Below are 17,804 nucleotides of genomic sequence, written 5' to 3' on the forward strand. Positions count from 1 at the left end.
CCGGGTTCAAATCCCGGATGAGCCCTTTTGCAGATCCTTGAACAATCTCAGACAGGCAGATCTTGTCGGAATGCCGACTATCACCTCTTGGGCGCAGGACAAGGTGGCTGAATGGTTTTGGCGATAGGACTGCAAATCTATTTTGATATGCACTTGTTGGTTCAACGTCGCACAACATTTATTATTTTAGATAACCTGCAGAATGTAGGAGCAATTCTGACTTCCAAGTACAAGGATAATGATTCAAATGTAATACACTTGAAATGACATCCAGCCCCTAAAACAAATGAATTCCTCAGGCTCTGCATTGGCCGGGAATCGAACCCGGGTCAACCTATGCTCACCACTATACCACCAATGCTATGTGCAGCTCAGTAGCAACATTGAGACATCGACTCATAATTTGACCGTCATTTTGGTGGAAAGTGATAATTCACTTTCACGGTTTAGGTGTATGATTATGGCTTAGGTTGCGAGAGGTCCCTGGTTAAAAAATCTATCGTTTTAATCACTACAGGTTACCTTCAGATTAGTCCCGTGACACTTGTTGGGAACGTAGGGCAAAACGGAGAACATTGCGACAAGTGGGGTCACATTAGTTTGTAGCCCAAGATTTTGGATTCTACAAACAGAACTTGGCACATAGACGCTTGTGACTTCAGACGAGTCTCCTGACACTTGTGGGGGATGTAGAGAAAAATTGAGAATACCACCGTGTTCGTGAGGGTCTCCTCATTCCAGAGAGTGGTCATATGAATTTGTAGGTCAAACGGTTCGGAAGCTAGAGATGTTTTTGTGAGAAGACCGATTATAGGTATTGTCTCATGGTTTGACAAAAACCGATCTAGGTCCACCATCTTTCACTGCAGATATGGAGGGTTAACATAAGCAGTTGTGGAGGATTGAGACGGATACGCCGAGTCTTAATCTCTCTAGTTGAAAACGGATCTATTTGAATGGGTATTTTCAAAATTAATTGACTTTGATTCACGTACCTTTGCGTCATTTGACTCAAAATAAATGAGTTCCATTCTTTTGGAAGTCTTATTTTTTCATTTGTTTTTAAAAAAATGAATTGATCTCATTTTGCACTTTATTAATTTGTAAAAACTCGTCATCATTTTGCTGTCGCGACTGAACAAGACAGAATGTGAAAGACACAGCAGATGAACTACAGAAGATTTGAACTGAAGCATGGCCAAGATTTTGGAAGACTGTTATGCTCACAAGTAAAGCACAAAACACTCACATGATGTTCAAATGTTCCAAGCACCATGGACACGTCAATCGATATCTTCACTGTCATTGCTGCAGAAAGCAAAAAAATAACTTTTTGCATAAGGCTCGTTGGTCTAGGAGTATGATTCTCGCTTAGGGTGCGAGAGGTCCCGGGTTCAAATCCCGGATGAGCCCTTTTGCAGATCCTTGAACAATCTCAGACAGGCAGATCTTGTCGGAATGCCGACTATCACCTCTTGGGCGCAGGACAAGGTGGCTGAATGGTTTTGGCGATAGGACTGCAAATCTATTTTGATATGCACTTGTTGGTTCAACGTCGCACAACATTTATTATTTTAGATAACCTGCAGAATGTAGGAGCAATTCTGACTTCCAAGTACAACGATAATGATTCAAATGTAATACACTTGAAATGACATCCAGCCCCTAAAACAAATGAATTCCTCAGGCTCTGCATTGGCCGGGAATCGAACCCGGGTCAACCTATGCTCACCACTATACCACCAATGCTATGTGCAGCTCAGTAGCAACATTGAGACATCGACTCATAATTTGACCGTCATTTTGGTGGAAAGTGATAATAGGTTGCGAGAGGTCCCTGGTTAAAAAATCTATCGTTTTAATCACTACAGGTTACCTTCAGATTAGTCCCGTGACACTTGTTGGGAACGTAGGGCAAAACGGAGAACATTGCGACAAGTGGGGTCACATTAGTTTGTAGCCCAAGATTTTGGATTCTACAAACAGAACTTGGCACATAGACGCTTGTGACTTCAGACGAGTCTCCTGACACTTGTGGGGGATGTAGAGAAAAATTGAGAATACCACCGTGTTCGTGAGGGTCTCCTCATTCCAGAGAGTGGTCATATGAATTTGTAGGTCAAACGGTTCGGAAGCTAGAGATGTTTTTGTGAGAAGACCGATTATAGGTATTGTCTCATGGTTTGACAAAAACCGATCTAGGTCCACCATCTTTCACTGCAGATATGGAGGGTTAACATAAGCAGTTGTGGAGGATTGAGACGGATACGCCGAGTCTTAATCTCTCTAGTTGAAAACGGATCTATTTGAATGGGTATTTTCAAAATTAATTGACTTTGATTCACGTACCTTTGCGTCATTTGACTCAAAATAAATGAGTTCCATTCTTTTGGAAGTCTTATTTTTTCATTTGTTTTTAAAAAAATGAATTGATCTCATTTTGCACTTTATTAATTTGTAAAAACTCGTCATCATTTTGCTGTCGCGACTGAACAAGACAGAATGTGAAAGACACAGCAGATGAACTACAGAAGATTTGAACTGAAGCATGGTCAAGATTTTGGAAGACTGTTATGCTCACAAGTAAAGCACAAAACACTCACATGATGTTCAAATGTTCCAAGCACCATGGACACGTCAATCGATATCTTCACTGTCATTGCTGCAGAAAGCAAAAAAATAACTTTTTGCATAAGGCTCGTTGGTCTAGGGGTATGATTCTCGCTTAGGGTGCGAGAGGTCCCGGGTTCAAATCCCGGATGAGCCCTTTTGCAGATCCTTGAACAATCTCAGACAGGCAGATCTTGTCGGAATGCCGACTATCACCTCTTGGGCGCAGGACAAGGTGGCTGAATGGTTTTGGCGATAGGACTGCAAATCTATTTTGATATGCACTTGTTGGTTCAACGTCGCACAACATTTATTATTTTAGATAACCTGCAGAATGTAGGAGCAATTCTGACTTCCAAGTACAACGATAATGATTCAAATGTAATACACTTGAAATGACATCCAGCCCCTAAAACAAATGAATTCCTCAGGCTCTGCATTGGCCGGGAATCGAACCCGGGTCAACCTATGCTCACCACTATACCACCAATGCTATGTGCAGCTCAGTAGCAACATTGAGACATCGACTCATAATTTGACCGTCATTTTGGTGGAAAGTGATAATAGGTTGCGAGAGGTCCCTGGTTAAAAAATCTATCGTTTTAATCACTACAGGTTACCTTCAGATTAGTCCCGTGACACTTGTTGGGAACGTAGGGCAAAACGGAGAACATTGCGACAAGTGGGGTCACATTAGTTTGTAGCCCAAGATTTTGGATTCTACAAACAGAACTTGGCACATAGACGCTTGTGACTTCAGACGAGTCTCCTGACACTTGTGGGGGATGTAGAGAAAAATTGAGAATACCACCGTGTTCGTGAGGGTCTCCTCATTCCAGAGAGTGGTCATATGAATTTGTAGGTCAAACGGTTCGGAAGCTAGAGATGTTTTTGTGAGAAGACCGATTATAGGTATTGTCTCATGGTTTGACAAAAACCGATCTAGGTCCACCATCTTTCACTGCAGATATGGAGGGTTAACATAAGCAGTTGTGGAGGATTGAGACGGATACGCCGAGTCTTAATCTCTCTAGTTGAAAACGGATCTATTTGAATGGGTATTTTCAAAATTAATTGACTTTGATTCACGTACCTTTGCGTCATTTGACTCAAAATAAATGAGTTCCATTCTTTTGGAAGTCTTATTTTTTCATTTGTTTTTAAAAAAATGAATTGATCTCATTTTGCACTTTATTAATTTGTAAAAACTCGTCATCATTTTGCTGTCGCGACTGAACAAGACAGAATGTGAAAGACACAGCAGATGAACTACAGAAGATTTGAACTGAAGCATGGTCAAGATTTTGGAAGACTGTTATGCTCACAAGTAAAGCACAAAACACTCACATGATGTTCAAATGTTCCAAGCACCATGGACACGTCAATCGATATCTTCACTGTCATTGCTGCAGAAAGCAAAAAAATAACTTTTTGCATAAGGCTCGTTGGTCTAGGGGTATGATTCTCGCTTAGGGTGCGAGAGGTCCCGGGTTCAAATCCCGGATGAGGCCTTTTGCAGATCCTTGAACAATCTCAGACAGGCAGATCTTGTCGGAATGCCGACTATCACCTCTCTGCAGAATGTAGGAGCAATTCTGACTTCCAAGTACAAGGATAATGATTCAAATGTAATACACTTGAAATGACATCCAGCCCCTAAAACAAATGAATTCCTCAGGCTCTGCATTGGCCGGGAATCGAACCCGGGTCAACCTATGCTCACCACTATACCACCAATGCTATGTGCAGCTCAGTAGCAACATTGAGACATCGACTCATAATTTGACCGTCATTTTGGTGGAAAGTGATGATTCACTTTCACGGTTTAGGTGTATGATTATGGCTTAGGTTGCGAGAGGTCCCTGGTTAAGAAATCTATCGTTTTAATCACTACAGGTTACCTTCAGATTAGTCCCGTGACACTTGTTGGGAACGTAGGGCAAAACGGAGAACATTGCGACAAGTGGGGTCACATTAGTTTGTAGCCCAAGATTTTGGATTCTACAAACAGAACTTGGCACATAGACGCTTGTGACTTCAGACGAGTCTCCTGACACTTGTGGGGGATGTAGAGAAAAATTGAGAATACCACCATGTTCGTGAGGGTCTCCTCATTCCAGAGAGTGGTCATATGAATGTGTAGGTCAAACGGTTCGGAAGCTAGAGATGTTTTTGTGAGAAGACCGATTATAGGTATTGTCTCATGGTTTGACAAAAACCGATCTAGGTCCACCATCTTTCACTGCAGATATGGTGGGTTAACATAAGCAGTTGTGGAGGATTGAGACGGATACGCCGAGTCTTAATCTCTCTAGTTGAAAACGGATCTATTTGAATGGGTATTTTCAAAATTAATTGACTTTGATTCACGTACCTTTGCGTCATTTGACTCAAAATAAATGAGTTCCATTCTTTTGGAAGTCTTATTTTTTCATTTGTTTTTAAAAAAATGAATTGATCTCATTTTGCACTTTATTAATTTGTAAAAACTCGTCATAATTTTGCTGTCGCGACTGAACAAGACAGAATGTGAAAGACACAGCAGATGAACTACAGAAGATTTGAACTGAAGCATGGTCAAGATTTTGGAAGACTGTTATGCTCACAAGTAAAGCACAAAACACTCACATGATGTTCAATCGTTCCAAGCACCATGGACACGTCAAATCGATATCTTCACTGTCATTGCTGCAGAAAGCAAAAAAATAACTTTTTGCATAAGGCTCGTTGGTCTAGGGGTATGATTCTCGCTTAGGGTGCGAGAGGTCCCGGGTTCAAATCCCGGATGAGCCCTTTTGCAGATCCTTGAACAATCTCAGACAGGCAGATCTTGTCGGAATGCCGACTATCACCATTGGCCGGGAATCAAACCCGAGTCAACTGCTTGGAAGGCAACTATGCTCACCACTATACCACCAATGCTATGTGCAGCTCAGTAGCAACATTGAGACATCGACTCATAATTTGACCGTCACTTTGGTGGAAAGTGATAATTCACTTTCACGGTTTAGGTGTATGATTATGGCTTAGGTTGCGAGAGGTCCCTGGTTGAAAAATCTATCATTTTAATCACTACAGGTTACCTTCAGATTAGTCCCGTGACACTTGTTGGGAACGTAGGGCAAAACGGAGAACATTGCGACAAGTGGGGTCACATTAGTTTGTAGCCCAAGATTTTGGATTCTACAAACAGAACTTGGCAACATAGACGGTTGTGACTTCAGACGAGTCTCCTGACACTTGTGGGGGATGTAGAGAAAAATTGAGAATACCACCATGTTCGTGAGGGTCTCCTCATTCCAGAGAGTGGTCATATGAATTTGTAGGTCAAACGGTTCGGAAGCTAGAGATGTTTTTGTGAGAAGACCGATTATAGGTATTGTCTCATGGTCTCATTTGACTCAAAATAAATGAGTTCCATTCTTTTGGAAGTCTTATTTTTTCATTTGTTTTTAAAAAAATGAATTGATCTCATTTTGCACTTTATTAATTTGTAAAAACTCGTCATCATTTTGCTGTCGCGACTGAACAAGACAGAATGTGAAAGACACAGCAGATGAACTACAGAAGATTTGAACTGAAGCATGGTCAAGATTTTGGAAGACTGTTATGCTCACAAGTAAAGCACAAAACACTCACATGATGTTCAATCGTTCCAAGCACCATGGACACGTCAATCGATATCTTCACTGTCATTGCTGCAGAAAGCAAAAAAATAACTTTTTGCATAAGGCTCGTTGGTCTAGGGGTATGATTCTCGCTTAGGGTGCGAGAGGGTTCAAATCCCGGATGAGCCCTTTTGCAGATCCTTGAACAATCTCAGACAGGCAGATCTTGTCAGAACGCCGACTATCACCTCTTGGGCGCAGGACAAGGTGGCTGAATGGTTTTGGCGATAGGACTGCAAATCTATTTTGATAAGCACTTGTTGGTTCAACGTCGCACAACATTTATTATTTTAGATAACCTGCAGAATGTAGGAGCAATTCTGACTTCCAAGTACAAGGATAATGATTCAAATGTAATACACTTGAAATGACATCCAGCCCCTAAAACAAATGAATTCCTCAGGCTCTGCATTGGCCGGGAATCAAACCCGAGTCAACTGCTTGGAAGGCAACTATGCTCACCACTATACCACCAATGCTATGTGCAGCTCAGTAGCAACATTGAGACATCGACTCATAATTTGACCGTCATTTTGGTGGAAAGTGATAATTCACTTTCACGGTTTAGGTGTATGATTATGGCTTAGGTTGCGAGAGGTCCCTGGTTGAAAAATCTATCATTTTAATCACTACAGGTTACCTTCAGATTAGTCCCGTGACACTTGTTGGGAACGTAGGGCAAAACGGAGAACATTGCGACAAGTGGGGTCACATTAGTTTGTAGCCCAAGATTTTGGATTCTACAAACAGAACTTGGCAACATAGACGGTTGTGACTTCAGACGAGTCTCCTGACACTTGTGGGGGATGTAGAGAAAAATTGAGAATACCACCATGTTCGTGAGGGTCTCCTCATTCCAGAGAGTGGTCATATGAATTTGTAGGTCAAACGGTTCGGAAGCTAGAGATGTTTTTGTGAGAAGACCGATTATAGGTATTGTCTCATGGTCTCATTTGACTCAAAATAAATGAGTTCCATTCTTTTGGAAGTCTTATTTTTTCATTTGTTTTTAAAAAAATGAATTGATCTCATTTTGCACTTTATTAATTTGTAAAAACTCGTCATCATTTTGCTGTCGCGACTGAACAAGACAGAATGTGAAAGACACAGCAGATGAACTACAGAAGATTTGAACTGAAGCATGGTCAAGATTTTGGAAGACTGTTATGCTCACAAGTAAAGCACAAAACACTCACATGATGTTCAATCGTTCCAAGCACCATGGACACGTCAATCGATATCTTCACTGTCATTGCTGCAGAAAGCAAAAAAATAACTTTTTGCATAAGGCTCGTTGGTCTAGGGGTATGATTCTCGCTTAGGGTGCGAGAGGTCCCGGGTTCAAATCCCGGATGAGCCCTTTTGCAGATCCTTGAACAATCTCAGACAGGCAGATCTTGTCAGAACGCCGACTATCACCTCTTGGGCGCAGGACAAGGTGGCTGAATGGTTTTGGCGATAGGACTGCAAATCTATTTTGATAAGCACTTGTTGGTTCAACGTCGCACAACATTTATTATTTTAGATAACCTGCAGAATGTAGGAGCAATTCTGACTTCCAAGTACAAGGATAATGATTCAAATGTAATACACTTGAAATGACATCCAGCCCCTAAAACAAATGAATTCCTCAGGCTCTGCATTGGCCGGGAATCGAACCCGAGTCAACTGCTTGGAACGCAGCTATGCTCACCACTATACCACCAATGCTATGTGCAGTAGCAACATTGAGACATCGACTCATAATTTGACCGTCATTTTGGTGGAAAGTGATAATTCACTTTCACGGTTTAGGTGTATGATTATGGCTTAGGTTGCGAGAGGTCCCTGGTTAAAAAATCTATCATTTTAATCACTACAGGTTACCTTCAGATTAGTCCCGTGACGCTTGTTGGGAACGTAGGGCAAAACGGAGAACATTGCGACAAGTGGGGTCACATTAGTTTGTAGCCCAAGATTTTGGATTCTACAAACAGAACTTGGCAACATAGACGGTTGTGACTTCAGACGAGTCTCCTGACACTTGTGGGGGATGTAGAGAAAAATTGAGAATACCACCATGTTCGTGAGGGTCTCCTCATTCCAGAGAGTGGTCATATGAATTTGTAGGTCAAACGGTTCGGAAGCTAGAGATGTTTTTGTGAGAAGACCGATTATAGGTATTGTCTCATGGTTTGACAAAAACCGATCTAGGTCCACCATCTTTCACTGCAGATATGGAGGGGTAACATAAGCAGTTGTGGAGGATTGAGACGGATACGCCGAGTCTTAATCTCTCTAGTTGAAAACGGATCTATTTGAATGGGTATTTTCAAAATTAATTGACTTTGATTCACGTACCTTTGCGTCATTTGACTCAAAATAAATGAGTTCCATTCTTTTGGAAGTCTTATTTTTTCATTTGTTTTAAAAAAAATGAATTGATCTCATTTTGCACTTTATTAATTTGTAAAAACTCGTCATCATTTTGCTGTCGCGACTGAACAAGACAGAATGTGAAAGACACAGCAGATGAACTACAGAAGATTTGAACTGAAACATGGTCAAGATTTTGGAAGACTGTTATGCTCACAAGTAAAGCACAAAACACTCACATGATGTTCAATCGTTCCAAGCACCATGGACACGTCAATCGATATCTTCACTGTCATTGCTGCAGAAAGCAAAAAAATAACTTTTGGTATAAGGCTCGTTGGTCTAGGGGTATGATTCTCGCTTAGGGTGCGAGAGGTCCCGGGTTCAAATCCCGGATGAGCCCTTTTGCAGATCCTTGAACAATCTCAGACAGGCAGATCTTGTCGGAACGCCGACTATCACCTCTTGGGCGCAGGACAAGGTGGCTGAATGGTTTTGACGATAGGACTGCAAATCTATTTTGATAAGCACTTGTTGGTTCAACGTCGCACAACATTTATTATTTTAGATAACCTGCAGAATGTAGGAGCAATTCTGACTTCCAAGTACAAGGATTCAAATGTAATACACTTGAAATGACATCCAGCCCCTAAAACAAATGAATTCCTCAGGCTCTGCATTGGCCGGGAATCGAACCCGGGTCAACTGCTTGGAAGGCAGCTATGCTCACCACTATACCACCAATGCTATGTGCAGCTCAGTAGCAACATTGAGACATCGACTCATAATTTGACCGTCATTTTGGTGGAAAGAGATAATTCACTTTCACGGTTTAGGTGTATGATTATGGCTTAGGTTGCGAGAGGTCCCTGGTTGAAAAATCTATCATTTTAATCACTACAGGTTACCTTCAGATTAGTCCCGTGACACTTGTTGGGAACGTAGGGCAAAACGGAGAACATTGCGACAAGTGGGGTCACATTAGTTTGTAGCCCAAGATTTTGGATTCTACAAACAGAACTTGGCAACATAGACGGTTGTGACTTCAGACGAGTCTCCTGACACTTGTGGGGGATGTAGAGAAAAATTGAGAATACCACCATGTTCGTGAGGGTCTCCTCATTCCAGAGAGTGGTCATATGAATTTGTAGGTCAAACGGTTCGGAAGCTAGAGATGTTTTTGTGAGAAGACCGATTATAGGTATTGTCTCATGGTTTGACAAAAACCGATCTAGGTCCACCATCTTTCACTGCAGATATGGAGGGGTAACATAAGCAGTTGTGGAGGATTGAGACGGATACGCCGAGTCTTAATCTCTCTAGTTGAAAACGGATCTATTTGAATGGGTATTTTCAAAATTAATTGACTTTGATTCACGTACCTTTGCGTCATTTGACTCAAAATAAATGAGTTCCATTCTTTTGGAAGTCTTATTTTTTCATTTGTTTTAAAAAAAATGAATTGATCTCATTTTGCACTTTATTAATTTGTAAAAACTCGTCATCATTTTGCTGTCGCGACTGAACAAGACAGAATGTGAAAGACACAGCAGATGAACTACAGAAGATTTGAACTGAAACATGGTCAAGATTTTGGAAGACTGTTATGCTCACAAGTAAAGCACAAAACACTCACATGATGTTCAATCGTTCCAAGCACCATGGACACGTCAATCGATATCTTCACTGTCATTGCTGCAGAAAGCAAAAAAATAACTTTTGGTATAAGGCTCGTTGGTCTAGGGGTATGATTCTCGCTTAGGGTGCGAGAGGTCCCGGGTTCAAATCCCGGATGAGCCCTTTTGCAGATCCTTGAACAATCTCAGACAGGCAGATCTTGTCGGAACGCCGACTATCACCTCTTGGGCGCAGGACAAGGTGGCTGAATGGTTTTGACGATAGGACTGCAAATCTATTTTGATAAGCACTTGTTGGTTCAACGTCGCACAACATTTATTATTTTAGATAACCTGCAGAATGTAGGAGCAATTCTGACTTCCAAGTACAAGGATTCAAATGTAATACACTTGAAATGACATCCAGCCCCTAAAACAAATGAATTCCTCAGGCTCTGCATTGGCCGGGAATCGAACCCGGGTCAACTGCTTGGAAGGCAGCTATGCTCACCACTATACCACCAATGCTATGTGCAGCTCAGTAGCAACATTGAGACATCGACTCATAATTTGACCGTCATTTTGGTGGAAAGAGATAATTCACTTTCACGGTTTAGGTGTATGATTATGGCTTAGGTTGCGAGAGGTCCCTGGTTGAAAAATCTATCATTTTAATCACTACAGGTTACCTTCAGATTAGTCCCGTGACACTTGTTGGGAACGTAGGGCAAAACGGAGAACATTGCGACAAGTGGGGTCACATTAGTTTGTAGCCCAAGATTTTGGATTCTACAAACAGAACTTGGCAACATAGACGGTTGTGACTTCAGACGAGTCTCCTGACACTTGTGGGGGATGTAGAGAAAAATTGAGAATACCACCATGTTCGTGAGGGTCTCCTCATTCCAGAGAGTGGTCATATGAATTTGTAGGTCAAACGGTTCGGAAGCTAGAGATGTTTTTGTGAGAAGACCGATTATAGGTATTGTCTCATGGTTTGACAAAAACCGATCTAGGTCCACCATCTTTCACTGCAGATATGGAGGGGTAACATAAGCAGTTGTGGAGGATTGAGACGGATACGCCGAGTCTTAATCTCTCTAGTTGAAAACGGATCTATTTGAATGGGTATTTTCAAAATTAATTGACTTTGATTCACGTACCTTTGCGTCATTTGACTCAAAATAAATGAGTTCCATTCTTTTGGAAGTCTTATTTTTTCATTTGTTTTAAAAAAAATGAATTGATCTCATTTTGCACTTTATTAATTTGTAAAAACTCGTCATCATTTTGCTGTCGCGACTGAACAAGACAGAATGTGAAAGACACAGCAGATGAACTACAGAAGATTTGAACTGAAACATGGTCAAGATTTTGGAAGACTGTTATGCTCACAAGTAAAGCACAAAACACTCACATGATGTTCAATCGTTCCAAGCACCATGGACACGTCAATCGATATCTTCACTGTCATTGCTGCAGAAAGCAAAAAAATAACTTTTGGTATAAGGCTCGTTGGTCTAGGGGTATGATTCTCGCTTAGGGTGCGAGAGGTCCCGGGTTCAAATCCCGGATGAGCCCTTTTGCAGATCCTTGAACAATCTCAGACAGGCAGATCTTGTCGGAACGCCGACTATCACCTCTTGGGCGCAGGACAAGGTGGCTGAATGGTTTTGACGATAGGACTGCAAATCTATTTTGATAAGCACTTGTTGGTTCAACGTCGCACAACATTTATTATTTTAGATAACCTGCAGAATGTAGGAGCAATTCTGACTTCCAAGTACAAGGATTCAAATGTAATACACTTGAAATGACATCCAGCCCCTAAAACAAATGAATTCCTCAGGCTCTGCATTGGCCGGGAATCGAACCCGGGTCAACTGCTTGGAAGGCAGCTATGCTCACCACTATACCACCAATGCTATGTGCAGCTCAGTAGCAACATTGAGACATCGACTCATAATTTGACCGTCATTTTGGTGGAAAGAGATAATTCACTTTCACGGTTTAGGTGTATGATTATGGCTTAGGTTGCGAGAGGTCCCTGGTTGAAAAATCTATCATTTTAATCACTACAGGTTACCTTCAGATTAGTCCCGTGACACTTGTTGGGAACGTAGGGCAAAACGGAGAACATTGCGACAAGTGGGGTCACATTAGTTTGTAGCCCAAGATTTTGGATTCTACAAACAGAACTTGGCAACATAGACGGTTGTGACTTCAGACGAGTCTCCTGACACTTGTGGGGGATGTAGAGAAAAATTGAGAATACCACCATGTTCGTGAGGGTCTCCTCATTCCAGAGAGTGGTCATATGAATTTGTAGGTCAAACGGTTCGGAAGCTAGAGATGTTTTTGTGAGAAGACCGATTATAGGTATTGTCTCATGGTTTGACAAAAACCGATCTAGGTCCACCATCTTTCACTGCAGATATGGAGGGGTAACATAAGCAGTTGTGGAGGATTGAGACGGATACGCCGAGTCTTAATCTCTCTAGTTGAAAACGGATCTATTTGAATGGGTATTTTCAAAATTAATTGACTTTGATTCACGTACCTTTGCGTCATTTGACTCAAAATAAATGAGTTCCATTCTTTTGGAAGTCTTATTTTTTCATTTGTTTTAAAAAAAATGAATTGATCTCATTTTGCACTTTATTAATTTGTAAAAACTCGTCATCATTTTGCTGTCGCGACTGAACAAGACAGAATGTGAAAGACACAGCAGATGAACTACAGAAGATTTGAACTGAAACATGGTCAAGATTTTGGAAGACTGTTATGCTCACAAGTAAAGCACAAAACACTCACATGATGTTCAATCGTTCCAAGCACCATGGACACGTCAATCGATATCTTCACTGTCATTGCTGCAGAAAGCAAAAAAATAACTTTTGGTATAAGGCTCGTTGGTCTAGGGGTATGATTCTCGCTTAGGGTGCGAGAGGTCCCGGGTTCAAATCCCGGATGAGCCCTTTTGCAGATCCTTGAACAATCTCAGACAGGCAGATCTTGTCGGAACGCCGACTATCACCTCTTGGGCGCAGGACAAGGTGGCTGAATGGTTTTGACGATAGGACTGCAAATCTATTTTGATAAGCACTTGTTGGTTCAACGTCGCACAACATTTATTATTTTAGATAACCTGCAGAATGTAGGAGCAATTCTGACTTCCAAGTACAAGGATTCAAATGTAATACACTTGAAATGACATCCAGCCCCTAAAACAAATGAATTCCTCAGGCTCTGCATTGGCCGGGAATCGAACCCGGGTCAACTGCTTGGAAGGCAGCTATGCTCACCACTATACCACCAATGCTATGTGCAGCTCAGTAGCAACATTGAGACATCGACTCATAATTTGACCGTCATTTTGGTGGAAAGAGATAATTCACTTTCACGGTTTAGGTGTATGATTATGGCTTAGGTTGCGAGAGGTCCCTGGTTGAAAAATCTATCATTTTAATCACTACAGGTTACCTTCAGATTAGTCCCGTGACACTTGTTGGGAACGTAGGGCAAAACGGAGAACATTGCGACAAGTGGGGTCACATTAGTTTGTAGCCCAAGATTTTGGATTCTACAAACAGAACTTGGCAACATAGACGGTTGTGACTTCAGACGAGTCTCCTGACACTTGTGGGGGATGTAGAGAAAAATTGAGAATACCACCATGTTCGTGAGGGTCTCCTCATTCCAGAGAGTGGTCATATGAATTTGTAGGTCAAACGGTTCGGAAGCTAGAGATGTTTTTGTGAGAAGACCGATTATAGGTATTGTCTCATGGTTTGACAAAAACCGATCTAGGTCCACCATCTTTCACTGCAGATATGGAGGGGTAACATAAGCAGTTGTGGAGGATTGAGACGGATACGCCGAGTCTTAATCTCTCTAGTTGAAAACGGATCTATTTGAATGGGTATTTTCAAAATTAATTGACTTTGATTCACGTACCTTTGCGTCATTTGACTCAAAATAAATGAGTTCCATTCTTTTGGAAGTCTTATTTTTTCATTTGTTTTTAAAAAAATGAATTGATCTCATTTTGCACTTTATTAATTTGTAAAAACTCGTCATCATTTTGCTGTCGCGACTGAACAAGACAGAATGTGAAAGACACAGCAGATGAACTACAGAAGATTTGAACTGAAACATGGTCAAGATTTTGGAAGACTGTTATGCTCACAAGTAAAGCACAAAACACTCACATGATGTTCAATCGTTCCAAGCACCATGGACACGTCAATCGATATCTTCACTGTCATTGCTGCAGAAAGCAAAAAAATAACTTTTGGTATAAGGCTCGTTGGTCTAGGGGTATGATTCTCGCTTAGGGTGCGAGAGGTCCCGGGTTCAAATCCCGGATGAGCCCTTTTGCAGATCCTTGAACAATCTCAGACAGGCAGATCTTGTCGGAACGCCGACTATCACCTCTTGGGCGCAGGACAAGGTGGCTGAATGGTTTTGACGATAGGACTGCAAATCTATTTTGATAAGCACTTGTTGGTTCAACGTCGCACAACATTTATTATTTTAGATAACCTGCAGAATGTAGGAGCAATTCTGACTTCCAAGTACAAGGATTCAAATGTAATACACTTGAAATGACATCCAGCCCCTAAAACAAATGAATTCCTCAGGCTCTGCATTGGCCGGGAATCGAACCCGGGTCAACTGCTTGGAAGGCAGCTATGCTCACCACTATACCACCAATGCTATGTGCAGCTCAGTAGCAACATTGAGACATCGACTCATAATTTGACCGTCATTTTGGTGGAAAGAGATAATTCACTTTCACGGTTTAGGTGTATGATTATGGCTTAGGTTGCGAGAGGTCCCTGGTTGAAAAATCTATCATTTTAATCACTACAGGTTACCTTCAGATTAGTCCCGTGACACTTGTTGGGAACGTAGGGCAAAACGGAGAACATTGCGACAAGTGGGGTCACATTAGTTTGTAGCCCAAGATTTTGGATTCTACAAACAGAACTTGGCAACATAGACGGTTGTGACTTCAGACGAGTCTCCTGACACTTGTGGGGGATGTAGAGAAAAATTGAGAATACCACCATGTTCGTGAGGGTCTCCTCATTCCAGAGAGTGGTCATATGAATTTGTAGGTCAAACGGTTCGGAAGCTAGAGATGTTTTTGTGAGAAGACCGATTATAGGTATTGTCTCATGGTTTGACAAAAACCGATCTAGGTCCACCATCTTTCACTGCAGATATGGAGGGGTAACATAAGCAGTTGTGGAGGATTGAGACGGATACGCCGAGTCTTAATCTCTCTAGTTGAAAACGGATCTATTTGAATGGGTATTTTCAAAATTAATTGACTTTGATTCACGTACCTTTGCGTCATTTGACTCAAAATAAATGAGTTCCATTCTTTTGGAAGTCTTATTTTTTCATTTGTTTTTAAAAAAATGAATTGATCTCATTTTGCACTTTATTAATTTGTAAAAACTCGTCATCATTTTGCTGTCGCGACTGAACAAGACAGAATGTGAAAGACACAGCAGATGAACTACAGAAGATTTGAACTGAAGCATGGTCAAGATTTTGGAAGACTGTTATGCTCACAAGTAAAGCACAAAACACTCACATGATGTTCAATCGTTCCAAGCACCATGGACACGTCAATCGATATCTTCACTGTCATTGCTGCAGAAAGCAAAAAAATAACTTGGTTGAAAAATCTATCATTTTAATCACTACAGGTTACCTTCAGATTAGTCCCGTGACACTTGTTGGGAACGTAGGGCAAAACGGAGAACATTGCGACAAGTGGGGTCACATTAGTTTGTAGCCCAAGATTTTGGATTCTACAAACAGAACTTGGCAACATAGACGGTTGTGACTTCAGACGAGTCTCCTGACACTTGTGGGGGATGTAGAGAAAAATTGAGAATACCACCATGTTCGTGAGGGTCTCCTCATTCCAGAGAGTGGTCATATGAATTTGTAGGTCAAACGGTTCGGAAGCTAGAGATGTTTTTGTGAGAAGACCGATTATAGGTATTGTCTCATGGTTTGACAAAAACCGATCTAGGTCCACCATCTTTCACTGCAGATATGGAGGGGTAACATAAGCAGTTGTGGAGGATTGAGACGGATACGCCGAGTCTTAATCTCTCTAGTTGAAAACGGATCTATTTGAATGGGTATTTTCAAAATTAATTGACTTTGATTCACGTACCTTTGCGTCATTTGACTCAAAATAAATGAGTTCCATTCTTTTGGAAGTCTTATTTTTTCATTTGTTTTTAAAAAAATGAATTGATCTCATTTTGCACTTTATTAATTTGTAAAAACTCGTCATCATTTTGCTGTCGCGACTGAACAAGACAGAATGTGAAAGACACAGCAGATGAACTACAGAAGATTTGAACTGAAGCATGGTCAAGATTTTGGAAGACTGTTATGCTCACAAGTAAAGCACAAAACACTCACATGATGTTCAATCGTTCCAAGCACCATGGACACGTCAATCGATATCTTCACTGTCATTGCTGCAGAAAGCAAAAAAATAACTTGGTTGAAAAATCTATCATTTTAATCACTACAGGTTACCTTCAGATTAGTCCCGTGACACTTGTTGGGAACGTAGGGCAAAACGGAGAACATTGCGACAAGTGGGGTCACATTAGTTTGTAGCCCAAGATTTTGGATTCTACAAACAGAACTTGGCAACATAGACGGTTGTGACTTCAGACGAGTCTCCTGACACTTGTGGGGGATGTAGAGAAAAATTGAGAATACCACCATGTTCGTGAGGGTCTCCTCATTCCAGAGAGTGGTCATATGAATTTGTAGGTCAAACGGTTCGGAAGCTAGAGATGTTTTTGTGAGAAGACCGATTATAGGTATTGTCTCATGGTTTGACAAAAACCGATCTAGGTCCACCATCTTTCACTGCAGATATGGAGGGGTAACATAAGCAGTTGTGGAGGATTGAGACGGATACGCCGAGTCTTAATCTCTCTAGTTGAAAACGGATCTATTTGAATGGGTATTTTCAAAATTAATTGACTTTGATTCACGTACCTTTGCGTCATTTGACTCAAAATAAATGAGTTCCATTCTTTTGGAAGTCTTATTTTTTCATTTGTTTTTAAAAAAATGAATTGATCTCATTTTGCACTTTATTAATTTGTAAAAACTCGTCATCATTTTGCTGTCGCGACTGAACAAGACAGAATGTGAAAGACACAGCAGATGAACTACAGAAGATTTGAACTGAAGCATGGTCAAGATTTTGGAAGACTGTTATGCTCACAAGTAAAGCACAAAACACTCACATGATGTTCAATCGTTCCAAGCACCATGGACACGTCAATCGATATCTTCACTGTCATTGCTGCAGAAAGCAAAAAAATAACTTGGTTGAAAAATCTATCATTTTAATCACTACAGGTTACCTTCAGATTAGTCCCGTGACACTTGTTGGGAACGTAGGGCAAAACGGAGAACATTGCGACAAGTGGGGTCACATTAGTTTGTAGCCCAAGATTTTGGATTCTACAAACAGAACTTGGCAACATAGACGGTT

The 17,804-nt window shown here is 41.2% G+C and overlaps 5 non-coding genes across 5 annotated transcripts; all 5 read right to left on the reverse strand.

Moving 5' to 3' along the window:
* Positions 1-9,308: 9,308 nt before the first annotated feature.
* Positions 9,309-9,380, reverse strand: trnag-ucc (transfer RNA glycine (anticodon UCC)). The gene has a single exon. It is a non-coding gene; the product is annotated as a tRNA-Gly (tRNA).
* A 1,325-nt stretch (positions 9,381-10,705) lies between these two features.
* On the reverse strand, positions 10,706-10,777 carry trnag-ucc (transfer RNA glycine (anticodon UCC)). The gene has a single exon. It is a non-coding gene; the product is annotated as a tRNA-Gly (tRNA).
* Positions 10,778-12,102: 1,325 nt separating this feature from the next.
* trnag-ucc (transfer RNA glycine (anticodon UCC)) lies at positions 12,103-12,174 on the reverse strand. Its single transcript has one exon. It is a non-coding gene; the product is annotated as a tRNA-Gly (tRNA).
* Positions 12,175-13,499: 1,325 nt separating this feature from the next.
* Positions 13,500-13,571, reverse strand: trnag-ucc (transfer RNA glycine (anticodon UCC)). Its single transcript has one exon. It is a non-coding gene; the product is annotated as a tRNA-Gly (tRNA).
* A 1,325-nt stretch (positions 13,572-14,896) lies between these two features.
* On the reverse strand, positions 14,897-14,968 carry trnag-ucc (transfer RNA glycine (anticodon UCC)). The gene has a single exon. It is a non-coding gene; the product is annotated as a tRNA-Gly (tRNA).
* Between the last annotated feature and the right edge of the window lie 2,836 nt (positions 14,969-17,804).

This window comes from Oncorhynchus mykiss, chromosome 9, assembly GCF_057628025.1.
Source record: "Oncorhynchus mykiss isolate SJ-2025 chromosome 9, ASM5762802v1, whole genome shotgun sequence".
In the NCBI taxonomy this organism is placed as follows: domain Eukaryota; kingdom Metazoa; phylum Chordata; class Actinopteri; order Salmoniformes; family Salmonidae; genus Oncorhynchus; species Oncorhynchus mykiss.